Genomic DNA, 7926 nt, shown 5'->3' on the forward strand with positions numbered 1-7926 from the left:
ATTGATTCATATTAGCATCTGTAGGAACGAAGTGGAGTGTGGGTGGGAGTGAGCCTGGGACCACGTTAGGGGACTCAGTTGCCGAGTTGCCTGCGGACATGAGAGACTTCCAAACCAAACTGAACACAGACACCATAGGGGTTTTTGTTTGTTTCATTTTTATGCAGCATGTTTAAAATCACATATATTAATAAAGCCAGTACAAACCTTGGTTACTTTTTGAAATGTTGAGTGAGCTTACCCTCTCTCTCTCTCTGCCACACTGTTACTTAACTGTAAAGAACACCTGGCCCTAAAAGGTGGGATTCATTTTTCCCTGGTCAGGGGGGTGAGTAAAGAGACCCAGAAACACCTTCAAAACGTTTTCCTCTGACAGCCTTCATTTACAACATATAGTAGTTAGCTTTAATGGCTCTCTTTTACACTTAGATTCCACTCCTTCTGGATGAGAAACATAAATCTAAATTACTCATTTAGAAGCACCTGGTCTGAGGTTAGGTCCAAGCTGGGAAAACCTGAATAAATCAGCAAAAGGGGATCATGGTGAGAATGCCCAGGACACCCATTCACTGCAGCATTGCTTCTTCGATGCTAAGTGGTTTATACAAGAGCTCCCGAACAGTGAGGATCCCAGAGTGTCTTGGCTAACCTGATTTCGGCTGTTGGCATTTTTGATGGATACCCAGCTCCCACCACTCCCTACTGTAGTATATCTGGTCCAATTCGCACACTTAGGTTATGTGCCTGGCCTCTGTTGGTATGTGAGTTTGCAATGATGTACACACTGTTGTCTAGAAGCTTCTGTAAGAGGTGTAGGGCAGGGGATGGGTATGATAGGGGACAGGCATGGTGTGACTACGAAAACACATGATGAAAGAAAGGAGAGACAGGTTTATTTGGGCCTCTGGCTACGGGGCAACCACAGCTGAGAGGAACTCGAGGGAAGAGGCGGCTTCTTCCTACTGCCCCCTAAGAACTGGCCTGTTGACAGAGGTCCTGGCGGTAGGGTCAGGCCTGGGGCCCAGCGCGCCTGGCCACAGCAGAGCCGGGAGGCAGTGTTCCTGGATATGCAGACCCCACATCCAATCTGTCAGCAAATCCCGTTGGCTCCAAATTCAAAATATATAAACAGTTACAATCTTCATTACCTTCATGGCTGAAATTGGCAATGAAGCCTAAACAAAGTTTCCAGAAAGGCAAAAGAAAAATAAAAAGCAAAGAAAGAGATTTAAAATGCATTGATTGCCTGATATTCATTCATCCATTGAACAATCAGGTACTGAGCACTTTTTATATGTCAGGCATTGCTCCACTGCAGGGAATACAAGGTCGAACACAGTAAAAACAAGTTGCTACCCTCACTGGACTTATTATAGAGGACAGACAATGAGCAAAATAAGTGAGTAACATATATGGTATATTACACTGTGACCCATGCTATAAAGAAAAATAAAGCAAAGAAATGTGCTTAGCAGTAACGGGGAGGGGACTACAATTTTGTATGGGGTGGCCACAGAAATTCAATCCTTTGAGCAACGTTCTGAAAAGAGTGAGGGCTCCAGCAGTGTTGATATCTGGGGCAGAGCAATCCGCACAGAGTAGGAAAACTGAAAGTGGGAAAGGTGTTGAAACAGGAGCATGTGCTGGAGGGACTGGCCCAGGGGGAAGCGTAGGAGGAGGTACAGGTGGCAGAGCCTGGGTCAGATCATGGAGTCTTCGCGGCCCTTGCTGGAACTTGGGCCTTTTCTCAGTTGAGCAGGCACAGATATTGAGGGGTTTTAATCAAAGGAAAGACTTATACATTAACAGGTTCATCTAAGGACTATGTTAATAAGAGACCAAAGAGGGCAAAGTTGGAAACAAAGAGATGAATTACATGACTATCATAATAATGCAGCCGAGAAGTGATAGTTCTCTCCCTAAGCTTCATTGCTAATTCCACTGTATCTTTTGTCCCCTACACGTTTCTCTGTCTTATCTGCTCTCCCTACAAACTCTCTTCATCTCAGGACTTAGCGGAATGTGCGTGCTAATGATTCACGTCTCCTGATCAGGAGCATTTTTTACTTTCCTGGGAGTGTTAAGTCTATTGAAATTCCCACTTGGTTTTTAAATAAGTTCCTCAAATTATAGAAAATAACATTTATTATCTTCTCCCACCACACTTATTAGGTTCCGTGTCTTAGTAATCGGGCAACCATCCATCCAATTGCAAAGGCTGGAATGTTGGTCTCTCCGCTTCCTCTCTAACAGGCACTTCCAGCTTCATTCAGAAGGTCTTTTTCTGGTCAGGGTGACATTATAATTTCTTGCTTCCATCTTCACCCAGCAAATATAAACGTCTATGTGTGCATATAGGGGTGTATGTGTGTTGTACATACATGGCACAGCCACACTAAAAATGACATGAACATTCCTATGGATCAGATGCACGTAACAAAAAAGCAAACAAATGAACAACGACACAGAGCAGTAACAAGCTGAAGTCATCGTTCTATCAAGCTCCGAGTCAGTAAAATGGCAGGACAGAATCAGAGGTTTGACCAGGAGTCAAAAGTTCACCAGGTGCCAAAAGGTGTGAAGCCTGGCTCATTGCCTGACACGACACTGGGGACAGGCTTGGCACCTGTGGAACGCAATGCAAACAGCAGTGGCCACTGCCCAGGGCTCAGGTGTTGGTCATCTGTGCCCTTGTAGTGCTTGAAGGACTCGAACCACACCACCTGCCGGATCCTGTAATTTATCTTTCCAGTGCCCCAATCATCCTTCGCTTCTAACACAAGACCTGCTCTGGGGGCAATCGTAAGATCACCACACCAGGGTAAGTGATCATAAAAAAAGCAGAGAAAAGTTATAAGCCTGCAAACAAAAATTCCAAAGCCTATAACCAGAACTAATACTAAAAGAGGCAGTCAACACGATCAACAAGTAGAAGGTAGTGTCAGTTTGGAAAATACAAAAATAACAAAACAATTTCTAAGTGATTTTGAAGTCATTTTGTTTAAGATTCTCAGAGGCACAAAAAAGTAAGACTCAGAAAAGTAAATGGTGAAGCGCCAGTTAGTAGACATATCTTAGGAGATGGGTAAAAATCAGAAACAATCAGCAACCATGTATGATGAGAGAGTCTTTGACTTTTAAAAAAGGATGTTCTAGAATACAGTTAAAGAATCGAGAACTCAAATAGTACTGACTATTTGCCTAGAAAGAACACAAGAGAAAAGTAAATGAAAAATTGCTGTTGGCAGATCAATGGGAGGGATTTACCCAGGCTGGTCACCTGTAAAGATTTGCTGTGACCACTGACCACCACCCTCTGCCCTCCATGGAGGATCAGCTGTGCAGGGGCAGGGTGGTGGTGCTCTGATGTGGTCTGTAGCTGTCCACTGGGTGGTGCAGGCCATGGTCAGTCCCCACCTGTGTTTTGCCCTGGGCCACCCTGCCTGAGCTATAAAGCAATCTGAGATAGTTGCTACTCGTGTTGGGTTTAGAGATTCCCAGGAAAAGCCAAGCTGTGAATCTAAACTGGCTGCTGCTGGTGCTGGGCCTGGGGCTCACTCAGGCCAGCTGTTGCTTGTTTGGGAGGATTCAGGAAGTTGTGCAGCTTGAGCCAAGACCAACCATTCATATGGAAAGCAGCTTGGGTGGGCTGTAAACTGGTTTCGGAGGAATCTCTGGGAATCTCCAGGCAGGTCCAAGAGTGATATAGCCAGGTTGATGGAGTCTCAGATATGACACCAGCTTGCTGGCTCTGTGGCCCTGTGTGGGGCAGGCCCAGAAAAGGGACAACGGCCTCTGCTCTCCTTGATACCTGGCACCTAAGCCTGTACCAGTATGCCACTGATGCCTTTCAAGCCACCACCCTGTGCTGTTGCTCAGAGGGAGGGAATCCTAGTAGGTGAGTCTGTGTGTGGGTCCTTTTAGAGGAACTGCTGGAGGATCCAGAAGTTTGCTTCACTGACTCAATCCCTGCTGGTTTTTGCAGCCGGAAGTTATGGGGACTTATCTTCCTGGCACTGGAACCCTGGGCTGGGGGCCCTGGTGGGGGGGGGGTTGGGACTCCTCACTCATGAGATGTCCCTCCTGACTTTTAGCCACCAGACTTGATTGTGGCAGCAATCCATTCTGCATCTGTACCCCTCCTACCAGTCTTTAATTCTGTCATTGCCCAACTCCCATTCAATGCCATTTCTGATGGTTCTGAAAGATGGTTGTTCTGTATTTTAATTGTAATTTTGATGTGGTTGTGCAAAGAGGCAAGCCATGTCTGCTTACACCACCAACTTGACCGGAAGTCTCGCAATAAACTCTAATTCTCAATTATGTAAGGAGGGCCTCAAAGGAACTCTTCCAGGTTGGCCTGGAGGTACCATATTCCATAAAATCACTCAGATACTCTTCCTTGGTTTTTAGCTCTGGGCCACGTTTTCTAACGAGACAGCTGCAGGAAAAGGGTGTGTGGTTTTGCGGCGCTGAAAGTGGTACTTAACGACTGTTACATTCCACTAGGAAAGGTCACATGGTTACCGCCTAACTGCAGGGTGGTTGAGATGTGTATGGTAGCTGGGCAATCATATGTCCAATTGCTACAGAAAAAAAAAATCTGTTGACACCCCTAGCCACCTATTTTCCTTTAGTAAACTGGACATGAGTTGATTTTCTTGCAGAGAGTTAGACCAAATCATCTGGTGATTGTTTCAATAAAAAACAGATTTTCTCGACTTCCTTATTTCTTCCTAGAAACTGTCTTATTGACATGTAGGTAACTGTTTTTAGTATTTCTCATACAATTACACTGCAGGTAGCTTTGTAACTAATGGCTTCCTTGTGATTTTCCTCACGTTGATTCATATAAAGTTCTATGGGAAACAGTTGGATGAAAGAGGGAAAGGTTTGGTTTTGAAAGGGTAGATTCTACCAGATAAGGGAAATGAAAGAGCATCTCAGGGAGGTAACTGTGCCATTTGTCTAGGAGCTTCTTGGGGGAAGAATATTTGATTAAATAGTCTGTAAGGCAGCACCTATCACAGGAGACACTCAGTATGTGTGTGTCTACTGCGTCTAATGTTTGCTGAACCAGAAGTGAGAAAATGTGCACAGTGACCACCAACAGTATGTGGCCACCAAATTCCAACTGAGCTGCACATACATCGAAGTAAAGCCGTGGCGGTGTTCATGGGCTGGTCAGGGGCTGCTGTGTTATCCTGTTGAAAAGCTGGGCCTGGGGCCGGGGGAGGGGTATGGTTTCAAGGCTGGACTGGAATCAATGTGTGAAAGGTCTCGTTTACTGTAAGAGTTTAAGTTTAGCTGTTGAAGGTTTTTAAACAGGAAGTGACCAATGCAGATCTCTCTTAGAAAAACAATTCTAGTAGCAGTGCAATAAGGAGAGGGTGAGGGTGAGAGAAATACAAGGGACAGATAAAGGTCTCTGAACTTGGCTGTGGTGAGGAAAGGCATAACCAGCCTTGACTTAATTCACGAGCACAATCCCCAGAATGGTGATTAATGGTAATGGAACAAGGAATGGAGCACTGGAACAGGAGCAGATAATCGGCATGTTGTAGGGCACGCTGAGTGAAGTACACTTCACAGTTCCAGACAGTTCTGGTAGAATTAGAGACAACATTCGTGCCAGGTACAGGGGACCTACTAAACTCTAGCATTTGACACATTGTATTATTATTTATTCAGGAACCTGTTTCCTAGCCCCCTGACAATTAAGATAAAGATCATTTTACTCAATTAATGTCACTGATGCAAAATGTACAACTAAGTATAATGGTTACCAGAGGGATGGTAGGTGAGGGAGTACTAATAGTAAAGGGGCCACATTTATGGTGATGGAAGATGATGTGACTTTGGGTGGTGGGCACATAACGCAATATACAGATGATGTAGCATAGAAATGTGCACTTGAACCAATATCATTTTATTAACCAACATCCCCCCAATAAACTTAATTAAAACTAAAATAAAAATTAAAAAAATAAATTATCCTATTATACAAGTCCAATTATTGCAGATTCATTCCGAGGGGGGGAGGCACAGGCAGGCACTTTGCAATAACATTTGGTTCTCGTTGTCTTTGAAAAATACCAGCATAGCACATCTATGCTAATATTGGATGTGAATTACTTCCTACCACATTAAATCAGGACTAAAACCTCTCAAGTGTTTACAAATATCAGAGCATGTTTCTTTTCCTATCAAGTTTTTAAAAACAGTACCATTAGCTTTGTTCTGAGAAATAACTGTCAGTTTCTTTCTGCAAGGACACTGTGAAAATAAATTGTAAGTATTCTACAGATCTTTAATTTTTTATAAAATATTGCCTGCCTCAAGTAAGGAACATTTTCCCCCCAATATCTTAAAAAACAGATAAGACTATACACAGTAATTATCATTAATGTCAATAGTCAAAGAAAAAATACAAAAGTTGTGTGAACATCTAGTAGGATATGTTATACATGTATAGAAAAATTAAACTGAAAATACTAAGCATTCCTCCTCATAAATAAGCCAAGTGACTTGATATTTATTTACATTAGTTTTTTTAAAGTCTATGTTATTTTAGGATCTCTTAATACCTACTAGACTCGTTTGGTTAGTTCAATATGGAGTCTCACACACACCCTTTTCCTGCGCATGTCCAAGCGAAGCTGAGCTCTCCCTGTCCCTCCAGACAGCTGAGATCGCACACAATCTTGAGTGTCAGCACAAAGGCGCAGTAAAAGGGAACACTCATACTGATGTGCGATGAATCTACGTCTTGAGCTTCAGGTGTTAATGATTTAAAACTTTGTTCTTAAGTTCATCATTACTGAAGAAGCCCCTGGCGATGGCTGCATCCCATCTGGCCGTAATGAAGACAAATCAACAGGAAGACTGGAAAATGCGGCAACGTGATAAAGGCGAAGCATCCAAAATCACTCCTTTGCACTTAGTCACTAGTGGTCCAAGGAAGGGTAACTTCCTGCCTTCGACTCGGTGTCTCAATTAGAGGAAAATCTTACTGCGACCTGGGTTCCAGGCTCCGGCTCACAAATAACGGCGCTTTACTCAACTCACTATGCAGGGAAGCTTCACCGGAACAGCTCCTCGGAGGAGGAGACCCTGCTCTTCTCATGGCTGCTCAGTCTAAGGGCTGACCATGACGCACAGTCACCCTTCTAGCTGGTTAGATTTTTAAAGCCAAATGTGCTACATCAGCTCCTTCCACACCAACTTAACTTATCTTGGGCAAGAGGGTTTTTTAAGCTACAGATGTAAACAAGGATTCCCGAAAAAAAAAAAAATCCAGTTTCATCATCTGAATTATTAAACTTGTTTGTTTTATTAAACTACTTCAAACTGTGTCACTTAAATTTCTGTTTAAAACAAATATTTTAAATAGTTTGTGTTCAAGTAACAGATTTCATACTCCATTTTTACCAAGTAGAGCTATGATAACCAAATTAGAAAAATATTTTAATTCTTAATGAATGTTGCAAGTCGGCTTAGCATACCTTATTTTAACAAAAACTGCTCATCCAGCAGAAAATCAACAGGAACAGCAAAGAATTCTGTTGGCATCCTACAACCTGGAACATCGGACGAAAATCCACAGAAATGTGCAAAAACCACCCTCGTTATAACTGAAGGGCTGGTGAACGTGAAACTGTTTGGAAAAGCACAAAGCACTGGACCACACGAAGCATCAGTATAATTAAGGAATCGTGGCGTGCAGCAGTGACTTAAGCAACGGTGGCTGTGCTACCTTACACCAGACTACAACAAATCCTTTGTTCGAAGGGTTAGAGACTAACGGGCCTCAGACCCCTGTAGCTCCTCCCCCTTCACCAAGCTTCCGCACGGATCTGCTGTGCGTCTGTGTTACAGTCCTGGGAGGTAGGCGGAACGGTCGGTTTTTGCTCATATTTTTATATG

General features: G+C 43.4%; 1 protein-coding gene across 1 annotated transcript in view; it reads right to left on the reverse strand.

The window, feature by feature from the left end:
- Positions 1-5936: 5936 nt before the first annotated feature.
- Positions 5937-7926, reverse strand: part of LRIG3 (leucine rich repeats and immunoglobulin like domains 3) — a 46164-nt gene continuing 44174 nt past the window's right edge. The window contains exon 19 of the mRNA XM_037168005.2: positions 5937-7926. This exon is cut by the window's right edge and continues 757 nt beyond it. The gene's annotated coding sequence lies outside the window, so the exon portion shown is untranslated.

Source organism: Artibeus jamaicensis, unplaced genomic scaffold (genome assembly GCF_021234435.1).
Source record: "Artibeus jamaicensis isolate MK-2021 breed Jamaican fruit bat unplaced genomic scaffold, CSHL_Jam_final contig_233, whole genome shotgun sequence".
Lineage (NCBI taxonomy): Eukaryota > Metazoa > Chordata > Mammalia > Chiroptera > Phyllostomidae > Artibeus > Artibeus jamaicensis.